Source organism: Neovison vison, chromosome 9 (assembly GCF_020171115.1).
Source record: "Neovison vison isolate M4711 chromosome 9, ASM_NN_V1, whole genome shotgun sequence".
Lineage (NCBI taxonomy): Eukaryota > Metazoa > Chordata > Mammalia > Carnivora > Mustelidae > Neogale > Neogale vison.
The window spans coordinates 48,890,215-48,907,921 of NC_058099.1; the positions used below are offsets into that span (position 1 = coordinate 48,890,215).

Below are 17,707 nucleotides of genomic sequence, written 5' to 3' on the forward strand. Positions count from 1 at the left end.
GGTTTGGAGAGCTTCTGGGTTGGTGAACACTTGGGGTGCTGGTGAGCAGTGTACATGGACATGGAGGCTCTGCCCTCCTTATCCATACCCTGCCTTTTGTATTGCCTTCATTTGGCTGTTTCTGAGTTTTATCCTTTTTTTTAATAAACGAGGGATCTAGTGAGAACAATGTTTCCCTGAGTTTTGTGAGCTGCTTAGCAAATTAACTGAAGCTGAGGAAGGGGTTGTGGGACTCCCTGACTTACAGTCAGTTGGTGAGAAGCACAGGTGAGCTTCCATTGGCCAGAACTGGGGCTGGGTGATGGGGGGCGGGTGCGTTGTCTCATAGGACTCATGATTTACCCCAAGGGATCTGCTACTGTTTTGTGATAGACAGTGAGTTAAATAGTAGGACACCCAGCTGGTGTGAGAACATTATTTGTTTGGAGGTGTGGGGGACCCCTCCCCCCATGAATCAAAATTAGGTGCAGAACCAAAATACTCATCTCCCTGACAATTGTGTGTGAAGATTCCTTTACCCATATCCTTACAACGCATGGCGTTATGTAGTTCTCTAATTTTTTCCCAAGTTGATGGAGAAAATGCACTTCTCAGATTACTATTGGGCTGGAACATTGCTTTATATACGTCATTGAAGTTTTCCATTTTTAATTGCTTTGCTATTTTCCTATTTAGTGTCTTGTATCTTATTGTTGTTTGTAGGCATTCCTTACCCAGCCCAGATCCCTCTTTTGTTTTGCGCGGACAATAACGTCTCCTATCCGTCCCCATTTGTTAAGTCAGAGCGTTATGTTCTCTAGTGACAGGAAAGAAACCCACACTTGCTGCCTAAAGCTAAGTTTAAAATCACAGTGATGTGGGCCACTTCTGGGGTGGAGAGAAAAACTTTTTTATGATCATGCATCGGTGAGCTATTAAACATTTCAGTCCAGTGATTATTCTCCAGATATTAAAAGCTCCTTGAAATTCATATATTCGGGACTTGCCTGGTCTAGTCACAAACACCTGGATTGAGGATTTGTGGCAAAGGAATTTATCTCACTGGGATCATCCACTATCGACGTACTGTGGACAAGTCACTTAATCTTGCGACTCCTCAGTTTGCTCATTTAATTAAATGAACTGTTCGACCTGTCATCTGCAAATGAATATCAGGAGGACAAAAATGGAAATAAATCATGGAACTGTGCTTTATAAACTGTAAAATACTATATCCATATGAGGAGTTATGACTGCTATTAACCATCATAATTATTAAAAAGCATTGCTGGGGAGGGCGGGCATTGAAAACAGTATCACACATTTACCTTTCCCTACATGTCCTCTAGCTTCTCCAGCAGTCTGAAGGCTGAAGACAACCAGAGCCCACTTGTGTTTGTAATCAACTAGGCTATAGAAATGACTTTGCACTTCAGACTATAGACAGGACGACGTACCTCTCAGAGCATCATCACGCATCTCACTGCATCATCCTTTTGATTAAAGGACGAATTACCTATTTTCACATGTCAGATTTTAAAGATTTTATTTATTTTATTTGACAGACAGAGATTACAAGTAGACATAGAGGCAGGCAAAGAGAAAGAGGAGGAAACAGGCTCCCTGCTGAGCAGAGAGCCCAATGCAGGGCTCTATCCCAGGACCCTGGGATCATGACCTGAGCCGAAGGCAGAGGCTTTAACCCACTGAGCCACCCAGGTGCCCCTCACATGTCAGATTTTTTTTTAAAAATCTCCAAACTTAAAAAATCCCTGCCAGGTGGCTCAGTGGGTTAAGCCGCTGCCTTCGGCTCAGGTCATGATCTCAGGGTCCTGGGATCGAGCCCCGCATCGGGCTCTCTGCTCAGCAGGGAGCCTGCTTCCTCCTCTCTCTCTCTGCCTGCCTCTCTGCCTACTTGTAATCTCTCTCTGTCAAATAAATAAATAAAATCTTTAAAAAAAAAAATTAAAAAAAAAATCCCTGCCAAAATTCATAATTTGTATATCCTCTATGATTGATTGATTGCTATCAAGGACCATATCAAAGATCTAGAAGCATGTGACATAATGATTAAGACCTCAGACTATACAATGTCCTAGTGTGAATCCTGTCAGCCAATCCTTTGCTATGTGATCTTGGGGAAGTTACTTTGCCTCTGAGTTTCCTCATATGTAAAGTGGGGATGACAATGATACCTCAGAGGGTTTGAGTGATGAATATATTGGCTATCATGGTTAAGCACTCGATGAAAGTTTGCTATTATTATCATCATTTAGATCTGATGAAATTAAAGCTACTTTTCTTGACATTCCATAGAAATAAAACTGATGTTCTGATCTAGGGGTTACACTTATTTTAAAAAGTCAGGGAAGGGGCCTGGGCAGCTCAGTCTGTTAAGAATCTGACTTTAGCTCACGTTGATTTCAGGGTCTTAAGATCAAGCCCCAAGTCAGGCTCCCCGCTCAGCAGGGAGTCTGCTTGTTCCCTCTGCCCCTCTCTCTGTTCATGTTCTCTCTCTAATAAATAAAATCTTTTTTTTTTTTTTTAATGTTAGGAAGAGATGAGTATACTAATGACAGAAAAAGGAGCATTTTCTAAACCACCACTTGGTGCAAAGCTTCGTCCTCACCAGCTCTGTGCTGGGCCTTGCGTTTAGGACTACGGGGCCCAGAAAGTAGAAAAGTGCTCGTGAGATCCTGGTTTCTCTTTCCCTTTCAGTTTTCTCACTATGGAAAAATGAAGCTGAACTAAAACACAGCTCAGAATCTGGGGAGGCAGGAGAACTCAGAAGCAGGTCAAACTCAGAGTTTGAAACTGGGAATGAGACCTGAAGGCAGACTGGGACCCAGTGCCATTATCCATGGATGACTGGTTCCCTGGGTTGGTTGGGAGGAGGCCAGAAAAGCCAAGGAGGGCAGGACTGAAAAGTCCGAGGAAGAGTGGAAACAGGGCTGCATACTGGTAATTTAAGGCAGAAAAACTGTAGCCTCTTAACACCATGCAGATCTTCCCTAGGAATGTCAGGTGGGAGATAGAAGACTCTGGCTGGCCACCAAAATAAAATAAGTCACTCTTCAAAATCATAAGGTCAGAGCAAAGCAGAGGGTCAAGAAATCAGAAAGCTAGATTAGCCAGGGACAGGTGTGCAGAAAACTCAACAGGTCACGTGGGAACAGTGTGTAGAACCCAAGTAGACGGTCTGGAAGGTCAGCAGAAAGGACCGGATGACAATGACCAATCTTTCTTGTGCCTCTGTTCCTCGGTCAAAATGTGAGGTCTCAAGAAGAGAACAGCAGGTAATTATCTGTGAGACATTTTACCTCACCTTAGCCCTGTGAGGATACGAGGGCCGATGAACACCACTAGGGATGATTAGTGGCTGGAGCCAGACTGAACTGTGTTAGATGCTACTTGGCTTCTTTTGAGGCTCTAAATATATCCAAAAATGAAATAAAAATAAATACTTGGTGTGACAAAACACTATGAAAAAGATTATAACATAAATCGACTATGTATCTAAATTAAACAAATGCAGCTAACTGTAAGTGTTTCGTTATCATTTAAAAGAAATAAAGGGGGGTACCTGGGTAGCTCAGTCAGTTAAGCCTCTGACTCTTGACTTTGGCTCAGGTCATGGTCTTGGGGTCGTGAGATTAAACGAGGATGGGCTCCACACTCAGCGGTGAGTCTGTTTGAGAGGCTCTCTCTCTCTCCCTCTTACCCCCCCTTAGCTCTCTCTCTAAGTAACTAAATGAAATCTTTAAAAAAAAAAAAGAAAAGAAAAGAAAGGAATGTTTTTCATGCTTCCAGGTCTTTCTCAATAGTTCATTTACTGGAATAGCTTGGGTCAAGCCCAAGTTCCTTTCTCTTTTGATCCATTGTCTTCTCCTGATCTGTTTCAGTGGCTCTCTTTACCATACTGCATAATGTCATCTTCTGAAGTTTTACTGTCCTTGTTGCTACTCAAGTTGCCAAAGTCTAGGTTACCCACTGCAATTAGCCACCTGTCCAGTCTTTGTTATGACTGCAATGTCCTTACTGCACATTCTTATATGCTCATTACATCTTTTTTATTTCCACAAGCATTTATTATTGTCATGTGACCCTTTTATCCAGAACTGTACTGTAATCAGCAAAGAATAGAATATTGGAAGCAATGAGCATGCCCTTAAAAGAGTACGGCGTTAAAGCCAGGATAAGTCATCAAAAACCTGGTCTCCAACCCTAGTGAGCTGAAGAATTTGAGTGAAGAATTTGACCAGGGTTTGAGATACAGCAATCAGAGCAGCCGATGTGGGACTTGATGGAAATAACAAAACAATGGATCATGTCCTTTGGCTGCCATGTACTTTCTATTCTGGTACTAAATCCTATAAAGCGGACATCTTTATGTTCCTTGTATGCATGAGGAAACAGAGGTCCAAAGGGGTTCCATGACTTAACTTAGCTGTAAGAGGGCTGGGATTCAAACTGTTGTCCAATTGATTTCAAAGCTCAGCATCTCTCATCAATTCTGTATTGGTCTGCATGGCCAAGAGGTACAGAGGAGGAGACAAACATGCAAGAATTCATGTAGCAGAGTTCAGGCACACTTAAAGGATATTTTTTTCTTTTCTTTGAGATTGTATACTCCCTTTGTAGAAAAATATATTTTAAGAGGAAAAATCAGAATGGATCGTCAGTATGTCCAGAGAATGTCAAGATAAGAGAGGTATTCGTTGGAAGCAGGGTGGGAACCAAGAAGTAAGGGAACCTAAAAGAACTATACTAGGCTCTAAAGACTAGAGGCTAAATATCAAAGATCTTTAAATCAGACCATTATTGTCCCTTTGACCTAAACCAATCATGATAATCCGGTTTCTCCTTGCCTGGGATGGGTAATTCTATGATCCTCCCTTAGGGACAAATATGTGACCTAGTTTGGGCCAATGAAAACTTAAGGGAAATGTGCTGGATTCAGGGCTTCTGCGAAGATTTTCCTGCCTGATACAAAGAAAGAAAATTCTGAAAAATCCTTCCACCCCACCCCACTTCCTGCTTGAGACACAGTCATAGAAATAAATGTGACATCTGGCCCTAGCAGCCATCTTGTGCCCATAAAGGAACGACAGAGAAGTAAAAGCACGCTAGGAAATAACAATATTTTGAACTTTGTACATCCTCTGTCCATGGTTGATAGTTTGAAAAGTACTTTTATATACCTAATCCCATTTAATGCTTAAATGATCCTGTGAGCTTGTTATTATGTGTGCTCTGGAAGGATCTAAAATCTGTAGATTTCCCTAAAACGACAGCCAGAAGATGGAAATAAAATCACGCAATGTTCCGCAGCTGGTTTTCTAACGGGTCCTCTGTAACAATCTGAAATCCTTTCCAGGGTTGCCTGATGGGAGCTCCCGAAAGACACGTCAGACTTCGGGTCCCCAGGATGTCACAAGGAAAATCAATTAATGATCTAAAGCACAGGTTTGAGTTTTGTCTGGAAAAGAATACTGGAATGATTAAAGGTTAGGCAAAACTACAAAGGGTACATACAAAAGCACTTGTTGACACAATTTAGGGGCCAATTACTGAGAAAATGCCAAAGGCTCCAAGCCAGTTCAAAAACTAGTTGGAGTACAGACCTTGACGATTGTTTCTCAGAGAGGTTTTATTATCATTCGTTTGGAGAAATTTCACCATAGCGTTTCAAGGTAAATTCACCACGGCTTTAAATCACGTGTGCCCACATTTCCACCTTTCTGGTACAAATAATTTCATTCTGTTAAGTCTTGAAGTAAAAAAGTTGACCAAGGTGCTAACCATTGTACATAATCAAATGCTATAAAGCGACACTGACCTAAAAACAGCAGCAACTGTAAAAAAACAAAAAACAAAACCAAAATAAGGTGGGATACAGGGAAAAGATCCTTATTCAGGGGTTATCATGTACCAGAAACTATATACAACATAATCTAATTTGACTCTCCCAAAATCCCTATAAGATTATCAGTAATCTATAAAAGTGAATACTCTACAAATTTAATAAAACCAGTTTTCAGTGTACTTTAGGTCAGAATTATCATCCTGAATTATTAGACTCTCTGTATATGGAAACAAAACATCCAACAGTTCAGTTAATTCAATTTTTAAAATTGAGTCAAATGACCCTGTTTTACTCCTTGCTGAAAAGAAACTTACTTGCTGAATAACTAAATTTAAAAAGGAAATCTTTTAGTTAATTATTTTGAGATTGTACAGTCACTGCATTTGAAAGGATCTCAAACAAGCTGGTTAAATGGTTTGGGGGCATCCGATGTAATTATCCTCTTACTTCATACTTGATGAGAGCAGTTTATACGAGTTACCTTATTAAATTATCTCAAAATCCTAGGAGGTATGAATTATTTACATTTTACAAATGAGAAAAAAAAGTCCAGAAAGGTTAGCTTGATGCCAAGTCAATGGAGGGGAAAAAAATGGCAAAAGCAGGACCTAAGTCTGGCTCCAAAGCTCTTCTAGATCTACTACTACTGGCTACAATCGAGACACAGTTTTCCTGTAACAGATGATGAGAAGAAATGCTTTTGAATTTATGACCACAAAAATCAATTGCTTCACTGGGTGTAGGATCTGTTAGACAATTTTTCTCAAAGGAGAATTTTCTGTATTTCCTACCTTTCTCCTTGAGGAAGTTGGAGAAGGAGCAAAGGAAAAAGTCCTGGTCTTTCCAAGTGATGCTGGAAGAATCATGCTATCTCTGTGTGTATCACACGTCCACACTGGTAGCCTCCTTTTGATTTTTAAAGTTCAGCTCTCAAGTCCTGTTTCTATGTTCTGTAAGTGCTTGACGTCAATAGAAAGACTTATGTGCCTATTACTCTCCTCCCCATCCACTCCTCCCTCCCAAATCAAACTTTGCATCATTATTTAAATCGGCAGATGCGGGCAGACACAGTCTTAATCAACTTGCATGTTAATTTAATTTTATTTTTTTAACATTTTATTTATTTATTTGACAGAGATCGCAAGTAGGCAGAGAGGCAGGCAGAGAGAGAGGAGGAAGCAAGGCTCTCTGCGGAGCAGAGAGCCCGATGCGGGGCTCGATCCTAGGACCTTGGGACCATGACCCTAGCTGAAGGCAGAGGCTTTAACCCACTGAGCCACCCAGGCGCCCCTTGCATGTTAATTTTAATAAAAATAAAATTATTTGATAGGCATTGGATTAAGACTTGAGTTTGAATCTTATTCTGCCTTGTAATGACTAAAACCTTGGCACAAAGTTATTTCTCTGATCCTCAACTTTTTTATCCAGAAGTGTTTCTCAAACTCTATTTTTTAAACATCGAATCCATTTGAGGAAAAATACTATTGTAAAATACCTTAAAATGAATTACCAGGAAAATGAAAATTAAAACATTAACATATGAAATATATACTCATTTGTTTTAGATTATTAGATTCAACAGATAAAACATTGCTTTAGTTGTTAAAAGTTTCTAAACACCTACTTTCAATTTCTCATCCCACTGAGGCCTGGAAAGAGTTAACAGCCTGCCATCAGTCCAGAAATTCCATTTCAAATCACACTAATCTTTAAAATTAGGGATAAAAATATCTTTAATCACTGAAGGTTGTTGCTAGAATTCAATGCAGATAGAAAAGTGCCTAGCAAGTAACAAACATAAGGAAATTCTCGTCTCTGCCATAAAATTAAACACCAGACCTCTAAGGAAACACCAGGTTGAGAATATCCTGGCTTAAGTGAATGAGATAAAGCCCCTGACTAAGGACACTTGACCTTGTCCCCAACTTGACCTTCCCATTGGTTTTTCTCTCTCTCACTACCTATTCCCTTCCTGATGCCGCCATGATACTGGCCTTACGGTGGAATGAAATTCCTTTCCATTCCAAGTCAGAAACAGAGTACATGGGCTAACAACATCTGAGTTTACAAAGTATCAAGTCTGGTCCCAATCCCACTTGTCTGATGTGTGGTTCCATAGCTCTGTGGGATAGAGGTCCTTGAGTCAGATTGGTGACTGCCCAGCTCTGTTGTTTTGTCTTTGGCAAGTTATGTAATGATAACTGTGGGCTTCAATTGCCTCATGTATAGAATGGGGAAAAGGTAATACCTACCTGTTGGGCTGGCATGAAGACTGAATGAGCTAATTCATATCAAGAACTGAGTATAGCACCTGGGACAAAAGAAGCAATCTGCTCGATAAAGTGTCACATGCCATCATCATCGCTGTCACATGGAAACCCCTAAACCCTTCACGTCTCAGCTCCTGGAAAGTCCCCACAAAGCAGAAGTCATTCTGAATGGACCCTAGAGAAACACTCTCCTAGGAGAGATTCCCATCATAGCACCTACCTATGACCCTTACTCTTAGATTTCATTTCCACTTGGGGAGATACTCCTTTTCTTTGAGTGATTGGTAAGGAAATGAGCTAACCTTTTCAGGGAGATTCCTTCCCGAGATTCCTTCCCCTTCTTTCCTAGCTGTGGTTTACCTATACAGGGCTATAGCCTATCTTAATGCAAATTTTTTCCTGTGGCTTTCACACAATATGCAATGCAACTTACAATAGGTTTTGATACCCAGAAACTATTTCCTAACTGGGGGTTTTGTATCTATTATCTAGTGCCACAATAACACTCATGCCTCTGAGAGGTGTGATCAGAAGCTCTGCTGCTCCTGGCCCTGCTCAGTAATTCTGCTGCTCTTGGTTGGACTTGCTAATGTGTGGGGAGGATCATCTGGTGGTTGACTGATCTAGGATCGTCTCTGTTGGGGTAACGGGTGTTTTGCGTGGGTTTCATCCACCAGCAGGCTAAGGCAGACATGTTCTCAGGGCTAGGGCAGAACGTGAGAATAAGGGGGAACTGAAACACTTCTCAGGTGTCTACTTGCAACACATTTGTTAATCAGATGGACCAAAGCAGGTCACAGAGCTTAGATCAGAGTAGTGGTAAAAAACACAGCGCTACAATGTAACAGGGCGCTAGGCAAGAGTAGCGTGCTCATTCAATGCTTGTTTTGCCTTCTGTTTCCTTACACTCCTGTCGAATGGGATCAGGAAAAACACTTGCTGATTCATATTACCCACTCAGGTCCCTGTACCAAGCCAAGATTTTATTGAATATACACTCTAGGATTTGGTTTGTTTGTTTGTTTTAACATAATCTGTAGGGTACTTTTCTTTCTTTTCCCCACTAGGCAGGAAAGTAGCAAAAGAAAACATTCATTTTTAATAATGGATATCTGAACATTTCAGGTCATAATCCCTAGGATGACTTATAGCTTCTATTGGGACCAGGCTTCATCCCATGGAATTATGCTAGTCCCAGCAAATGAATTTCACACACAAGGAATAATACTCAAATAGCTTCTTATTAGAGTTGAATGCTTTTCTCATAAACCTTGCAAAATATAAAATGAGCTCTCCTACTGGAGATAGACTCTAGGGAGATTTCCTGTGTTAGGTATTTGATATTTTCCTCTCAACAACAACAACAACAACAACAAAAACCCTACTGTATTTCCTTTCTGAAGGCATTTCCTAACAAAGCCCAGGATTACTATTGCCATTTCTTGAGGAGGAAGATTCTTTTCACTTGCGTGAAATTTCTTAGATGAGGTCTTGGTCAAAGGGAAATAATGAAGTCCTCTTATTATCAGTTAACTCTCCAATTAGTGACTTTATGGGAGGATTCCTGGACAGCAGCAATGATTTCAGAATGACCCCTTCCAATTTAAAAGCAAAATCGAGTCCCAGGCCATAAAGGAGCTACCCAGGCATACGTATGATTGTGCACAGAAGGAGGGTGGGGCAAGGACAGGGGGCAGAGTACTTGTCCATAGTCTAGCGCCCAGTTGCTTTTGGCCCATCATTTGTGCTAAACAAGGTCAGGTGGATAATTCATCATAAAGATGTATGAAGGTGTATAAGGGCGGGATCCTGGCATTGCATAGAGCCCCTACTGCTCTTCCCCATACTTGTCACTGACTCACATCCTCACACAAAATTTGAACTCTAAGGTCAGACAGCCTTGGGTTAGTATTTTTTTTTTAAATATTATTTATTTATTTATTTGACAGAGAGAGATCACAAATAGGCAGAGAGGCAGGCAGAGAGAGGGAGGAGGAAGCAGGCGCCCCGCTGAGCAGGGATCCCGATGCGGGACTCGATCCCAGGACCCCGAGATCATGACCCGAGCCGAAGGCAGCAGCTCAACCCACTGAGCCACCCAGGCGCCCCTTGGGTTAGTATTTTAACCAGACCATTTACAAACTCTGTAACCTTGAAAACTTTCAAGTTTCTGCGAACTTGAGGCCATTCACTCGTAAAGTAAGAACAGGTTTCTTACCGTATGGTGATACCTGACATACAGGAAGTCACTAAATAGGACTTTTCTACCTCCCCCACTACATCTCCTGTCCCTCTCTTTCTGTTCCAACCTCCTTCTTGTCCCAGCTTCACCTCAAGCCTCCCAGACATTGCTGATCCCAGGAAGAGAGAGACACTAACAGTAGGTCGGTCTTGGAAGTTGACGCTGCAAGTTTCTATCTCCATTTCTACAGAAAAGCAGAAATATGCTTGAAGTGAAGAAACACCTGAAAAAAGGAAGAGGGAACAGAGAGTTTCATCCTGAGGAGAGGGCAAGTGTGGAATTTTTCGTTTTTCACAGGCTGGAGACCCAGGCTTTCCAAGGAGCAAGGGAGCGAGACTGACATTACTTTGATTTTCATGGAAATTATCGTTTGACCTTGATCTTGAGAGAATGTCACTGAGCCAAATGTTGAGATTTAGGTTTTGGGGGAAGGGATTTGGGGGAAAGTGTGGAGGCTGTGAGAAAGAAGAGATGAAAAAAAGGAGATTTGGTTCAGAGAGGAATGTGTGTGTGTGTGTGTGTGTGTGTGTGTGTAACCATGCCGTGTGAGAGGGTGGGGCAGGTGGATCCAGGAACAGGGAATTCCCTTTTCTTTTCTGCCATAAGGAATTCAGGTTTAAAGCAGGAAAAGTCTTAAAGAAGCTGAAAGAATACTGTACTTAATTCCCTCAGTTCCCTGCTAGTTAAAAACACAGGAAAGAAACATGGAACTGAAGAATGTCTAGTAAAACAAGCTCTGTAAACCTCTTATTATCATATTTGTGGTTTCTGGGGTATGACTCTAATACCATCTTTTAAGATGTTGCTCACTTAAAGCAATTGTGTTTAATTTTAAATTAAATAAAAAACACCTCCCAAGTATTTCTTTTCTCCCTTTAATTAATTTTCCATTTAAGTATATGATCTCTGGGCTGAAGAAACTCATGCCCTGAGAGGAATGCATACTTTTAAGTATTTGCATGCTTGAAGAGATCTATTAATTATGTAAAATAACATGAAGATAAAAACCAGTGCATTGTAGGAGCAGGGATCCCTGCAAAAGTCCTGGGTCCCAGCTGGTCACAATGGGCTGTGTGACCTTGGGTGAAGTCTTTGACTTCTCTGAGCTTTAACTCCTTCATGTGGATTACATCAAGTGTAAAGGTCCTTTCAGCTCTCAAAGTTCTTGTCATAACCAGTCTTAAGGTGACTATAACCTATAACACAAAGCTAATATGACATATGAGAAAACCATCCACTTCTTAGAGACTGTGGAGCTTAATTGCATAAACAAATTAACTTCTCCAAAATGCAATGTCCTTATCTATAAAATGGAAATTACGGTAGCATCTCTCCTTTTAGGCTTGTTTTGAGGTTTACGTGAGAAAATGTGAAGAGCTTAGCATAGTGACTCGCACTTAGGAAGAGCCACAGAGAAGTTAAGTGATTTGCTCAATGTCACACAGCTTCTACAGATCACCCTCTCCTTACTGAAGTTGGAAATTGACACTGCCCCTAACATATCTGGAAAACAACAACAACAACAACAACAGAAAGTAACTGCTATTCTAGCCTTTTTGGTTTTTTGCAGATGCTCAGAAAGTTGGCTGATTAAATAATGCATAAGCCTGACTTAGCCCCCAAAGTCCCATGCCTGGATCGAGCAGTTTCTTCCCACCTGGTGCTAATGAACATGAAAAAGAAGATTCAACATTTGTCTAATGACGTTAACTAATGCTGCCCCCTGTATGGTGATTATGAGTGGAGCTGTGCTGTGGCTTCAGCAAGCAGGTGGTAGAAATTCTTAATGAAGATTACATACAGATTATAGCATTTTGGTGTATTTTACGGTAAAATCTGCCAAGGGTTCAAAACCTTTTCCAATGGACTCCGTTATCCTCAGCATAAATAGGGCAGCTTGATGTAAAGAACTATAAGCATGGCATGAGCTAAATAGAAATAGCAGTAGAGCTATCCCCATGTTTGAGGCCCAATTCGGAATGCTAATGATTAAAGCTTCTGTATTGCTTTTTATGAAAGGAAATCTACAAGAGGCAAAATAAGGACTTAGAAGACCAAACCTAACTAAATCTACTGAGGTAGGTGAAGACATTTTTTGTACTGGGGAAAGCAAAGTTTGCTAAGAATTAGGAGCTATATACACCTAGTTGCATGTGTAAGTGGACAAGTGAACTTGAAGGATTGGATGTGCTTGAGAAAAATAAAGAAAATGGTGAATTGCTTCTTATACTGAGAGGAGAAATTTATTCATGCTGACACTGGCAGATGAGCTATTATTGAAAAATGGTTTAATAACAGTGGAACAACATAGGATTTATTCCAGGGAAAGAGAATGAAGAGGAAGAATTCTTATTCTGTTCTGCTTTGTGTGCTTCACAAGGTCATGCTAAGTGTAGATGTGAGTTTTTTTCACCCATGGCTTCAGCAAGCATATTCAAATTCAATTATATGTATCTTTGCTAAATATGAACACCAGGTAAGTAGAAATGATCAGAAACCCACCTCAACATTTTGGGGGGAAATTTTCCAGGCTTAAGAAGAAAAAGTTGCTTCATGATAGTTCAAAAGCCTTAAGATTTTTGTTTATGGTCCTTTCTGTTCAGCTTTTTCTTGGTATTTTCTTCTACTAATTCAATTGCTTGAGAGCAAAGAATTTGTATTCAAAATTCCAAATTCTCTGGAATCACACTGAGACACCACCATTTTATTAGTTGGCAGACCTACTTTGTTTTAATTTAGGAATTTCTTTTTAACCACAGTCCAATATTTTCCTGTGTTTACTTTTCCCTATAAAATGTTTAACCTGTATCTCATTTTCCAGAAGGACAGTGAGTTGATAGTGACGTGTTTGTTAGTGAAGATGGTCTTCTAATGTGACAAATTATGCCCAACCCAATCAATGGCTCTGAAGATGCCGAAATGATCTTTGAGTTCATTCTCTTTTTTTTTCTTTTAAAGATTTTATTTATTTATTTGACAGACAGAGATCACAAGGAGGCAGAGAGACAGGCAGAGAAAGAGGAGGAAGCAGGCTCCCCGCTGAGCAGAGAGCCCGATGCGGGGCTCGATCCCAGGACCCTGGGATCATGACCTGAGCTAAAGGCCGAGGCTTTAACCCACTGAGCCACCCAGGCGCCCCCTTTGAGTTTATTCTTAATCATCGAACAAGGCTGCCTTTTCATTTGAAGCAAAAAAAGTTAATTTATACACCGTTACTACATGCACACAAATACTACTATTGGCATGCACACACAGGGGTCCAACTTTATTCTTAATTATTCATGCTAGCAGAAGGGAGGCAGGGACAATGCAGAGCTATACACAACCCAAAACCCTGAAATATTTTAGTTTAGAATGTCCTGCTCGACTTCCCTTTGGAAACAGAGAATTTACCAAAATGACACAGGAACATTTACGTATTTAATGGGCACCTGCTGTATACAGATTTCTGAGTGCCAGGGGGCCTTATGAAGTATGAAAGGAGTACCTGGTAAATAATTTGCTGAGCAATCAAGTCTCTCAAAAGGAGGGATATAAACTTACACTGGTGAGGCTATCTAGAGAGAAAAAGGCAATAATGGGTCAACTCATACCAAGGAATTGCCAGAAAAAAAATGATGTGGTGAGGCAGGGAAATACAAAACAAGCTTTTTGTCTGGACTCCAGAATTGAAGGGACTAGTGGGTAAAGTTTTAAGGAATGGACAAGCAAGCATTCCAGGTCTCCAGAAAACTGCAGAGTGAAAAGCCCAAGTCAAGTGGCCACTTTCTGGTTCAGGAGAAGTTGTGGTAAGTCATTTGCCGGATTACAGTGTGTCAGCAGCAGAGCAGAGGCTAAAATTCCTGTTTTCTGATCCTTCATTCAGTAAAGGGATAGGGTCCTGGTCTTCTTTGACTGGATTAAGTTGCATTCCTCCATGGAACCATTTTAATAGCTGTTTAGACTATAGTCACACCAGACACAACAGGTTAAATCAATTTCACTGACTTGAGTAACTGGGTTTAAAACTATGACCACAAAGTCAGCCAATGTTCCAGTCATACTCAACAATTTGCTCTTCATCACCTTCCCCTGGCATTATTTCCTTGAGAGCTGGAAGTCAGCTGGAATGCATCAATATGACTGTACAAGTCGTTAAAAATTTTTTTGACAGGAAGTAGGATTTATCGGTGGGTACAAATAAGAAGGGAGTAGTGCTGATATTCCCATGAGTGCAGAGCCTGTCATTTGTCCAGAAGGTCATGACTCAGGATACATTTGACCCCACAGCCATTGGGGATAAGCCATCTTCCAGGCACCTTGTCTCCAAATTCATCCACATTAAATTTAGGAAAGCCCCACTTCTTGGAAATGTGGATCTTTTGGCAATCAGGGAACTTGAACTTGGCCCTACAGAGAGCCTCAATCACATGCTCCATGTTCTGTAGGTGGGTACAGATGGGTATGATGACTTGGCCAACACGGACCCTGGCCACTGCGCCCTAGGGCTTTCTAAAGGCACCCCACATACCTATTTGGAGACTAGCCTGGAGTATGGGGTCCAACATCAATGTCTGGAAAGGCTATCTCCAGGGTTCCTTGGGACAGCCCATTCAATCAGCAGGCTGCATACACTATCAAGGAAGCTACTGTGTGCAGCCATTGTACACTGGGCCCCCGTGGGGAAAGAGTACAAGCTATTAAAATAGAGAACATTTTTCTTCCAACTGGGAAATAGTCAGATCTTTGATGGCCCAAATGCTTTTAACCACCTCAAAATCCACTCAGACATCTCCTTAGTCTCCATAATTCAGTAACTAAAGGGGAAGAGTCAGAAGCCTTAAAGACCCTGCTGGGCACCACAGCCAGAATCTGTTCTGATTGGCTGGTGCTGGTGCCACTATTCCTTCTGGCTGGTCTGTGCTGGGACCAGCATTTATTCTGATGAGTCAGTACCAAGGGTGAGCCAGTGGTTAAGAACTCTAGTAGACCTACATTTTCCCTTCCTTGCTTTTGTTCACACAGTTCCTTCTGCCTTGAATGATCTCTTTTCACCGATTCACCTTGTACCTCAGGTTGGCACAGGGAACTAGCTTCTGGGGGTTGGTGAGGCATTCTCTAGAAGGCTGTCGTCTGAGACTGAAGCTTAAATCCATGTGGCTGGCCATCGGGAAGGCTGGCGGCACAGGCACAAGGAACGATCAAAACCTTGTCTGTTCTTGCCTCTCACCTTGGTGAAGAGAGTATTCCTCAGAAGCCAAAGCCCTTTATCACAGAGCTAAGCTTAGTACATGGCTGCACCAGAAGTCAGAAAAGCTAAAGGAGAATGCAGGGCAAAGTAGAGTGATCACAGGCTTGGCTGCTGCTTCACACCAACAAGCTAAGTTAGCAGATCAGCAATGACGTGTGTGCACTACAAAATGGCTGCTGCTTCCCTTCTGCCATAAGGGAGAATCTCCCTTGTGCCTCACCCTAAACAGAAACACAGAAGAATGAAGATTCTGGGGAATGTAGGTCAGCCTAGCCAAGTTAACACATGACAAAGCCCTCACACCTTGGTATCAAGGCTTAGGTCAAGTGCCATCTCCTACCTATATCCCCCTTTCCTCTGGCCAAGCTGGAAGTTCTCATTCCCTCCTCTGAGTCCCGAAAGCCCTCTATCTAGCAAAACCACATGGTGGCATTTCACATGCATCCAGCATTTTCACTGTTAGTCTGCCCATAGTATTTCCACGAGACTGTAGCCTCCTGAAAGTAAGGATCTGAAGGTAGTTACACTGCCTGACACATAGCAAGTAGTTCATAAACCTTCACGGAATGAATGAGAGAATGAATGAATGAATAAACAACTAGCTGACCAAACACTGAGATGCTGTGGGAAGCAAGATTCAAGGGCAGTGTATTCATGATCTATTCCTACCTACCCAATTCCCCAAAACTTAGCAGCCTGAAACAACAGTTAACCGTCTCACAGTTTCCGAGAGTCTTAAAGCCAGGAACAGCTTTGGGGCTCAGGGCCTCTGGTAAAGTCATAGTCAAACTACTGGCCATGCTATGGTCATTTGAAGGGGCTTCCAGTCTCACCTCTGTGCCTATTGACAGGAGGGCTTTTCCTCCTCATCACATGGGCCTCTCCATGGTGCTACCACAACATGGCGACTGGCTTCTCCTAGAGCAAGGGATCCAGAAGAGACAGGCAATGCTATACTGCCTTTATGACCTATTCTGAGCCATATATTGTGATTTCTACCTTATCTTCTTAGTTAGCAGTGAGTTAGTAGAACCTACACTCAGCAAGAGGAGTGTTTACACAGAGCATGAATACCATGAGGTTTTCATCATTAGAGGCCATCTTAAAGGCCGCCTCACACAAGTGAGGAAAAAGGAAGGCTTTAGGCAGGAGACCATGCGATAACATTCTTTAGCTGAACTCAAAAAAGTTAAATTCACTCCCCACTACTTGGTGTGTAGAGTCATGTTTTCCGCCTCCCCCCCCCTTTATTTATTTTTTTGGGTAAAGTCTACTCAAACTGAAAATAGGCCTTTAATGTCAAGCCAAAGATTGGATTTTGTGGAAATACTTTCAAAGGAGAACAAGGAGAAGGAATCCAATTTGGATCTAACCTTTCTTTACAAAAATGATTTCCTTTGCTGCAGCCAAGTTTGATTTGGCCTCTAGAGAATACTGATGAGCAGAGTAAACAGCAGTTTTCACACACACACACACACACACACACACACACACACACACCACACTCTCGAGTTTGTCTCATCAAAATAATCTTGTAACCTAGTCTAGAGGGATTGAGGACAATAATCTATTTGTTGACCAGCTAATACAGCCAATAATTTATTGAGCACTCCCTAGGCACCAGGGATTGTGGTAAGGGCTTTACATGCATTATTATACCTAATTCTTGAACAAATCATATGAGGTAAGTGTTACTATTTCTCCATTTTTTTACAGGTAAGTAGGTGACGCTTAGAGGGATGACATGATTTAGAAGTTTAGAGACATTGCCTAACTAAGCTCAAACAGCTGGCTAGTGCCAGGGTCAGAACCCCATTTTTATTTTTTTAAGGTACGCTCTACGTCCATCCTGGAACCCAAAGCAGGGCTTGAACTCATGACCCTGAGATCCAGACCTGAGCTGAGATCAAGAATCGGACACTTGACCAACTGGGCCACCCAGACGCCCTGGCACTCTTCACTCTTGAATGCCTCATCACACTGGTATCATCATACTTCTGTGAGATACTAGGTATGAGGGTAGGTGCCTATGTTCACCACTTGCCATTCTCAATAACACTTTGAGGGTTATTGTCCCCATTTTGTGGATGAGAAACTCAAGTTCAAAGAAGAGGTCACTT

At 41.6% G+C, this 17,707-nt stretch overlaps 1 non-coding gene across 1 annotated transcript; it reads right to left on the minus strand.

The window, feature by feature from the left end:
• Positions 1-14,917: 14,917 nt before the first annotated feature.
• Positions 14,918-15,052, minus strand: LOC122917913. The gene has a single exon (XR_006386526.1). It is a non-coding gene; the product is annotated as a small nucleolar RNA SNORA70 (small nucleolar RNA).
• Positions 15,053-17,707: the final 2,655 nt, after the last annotated feature.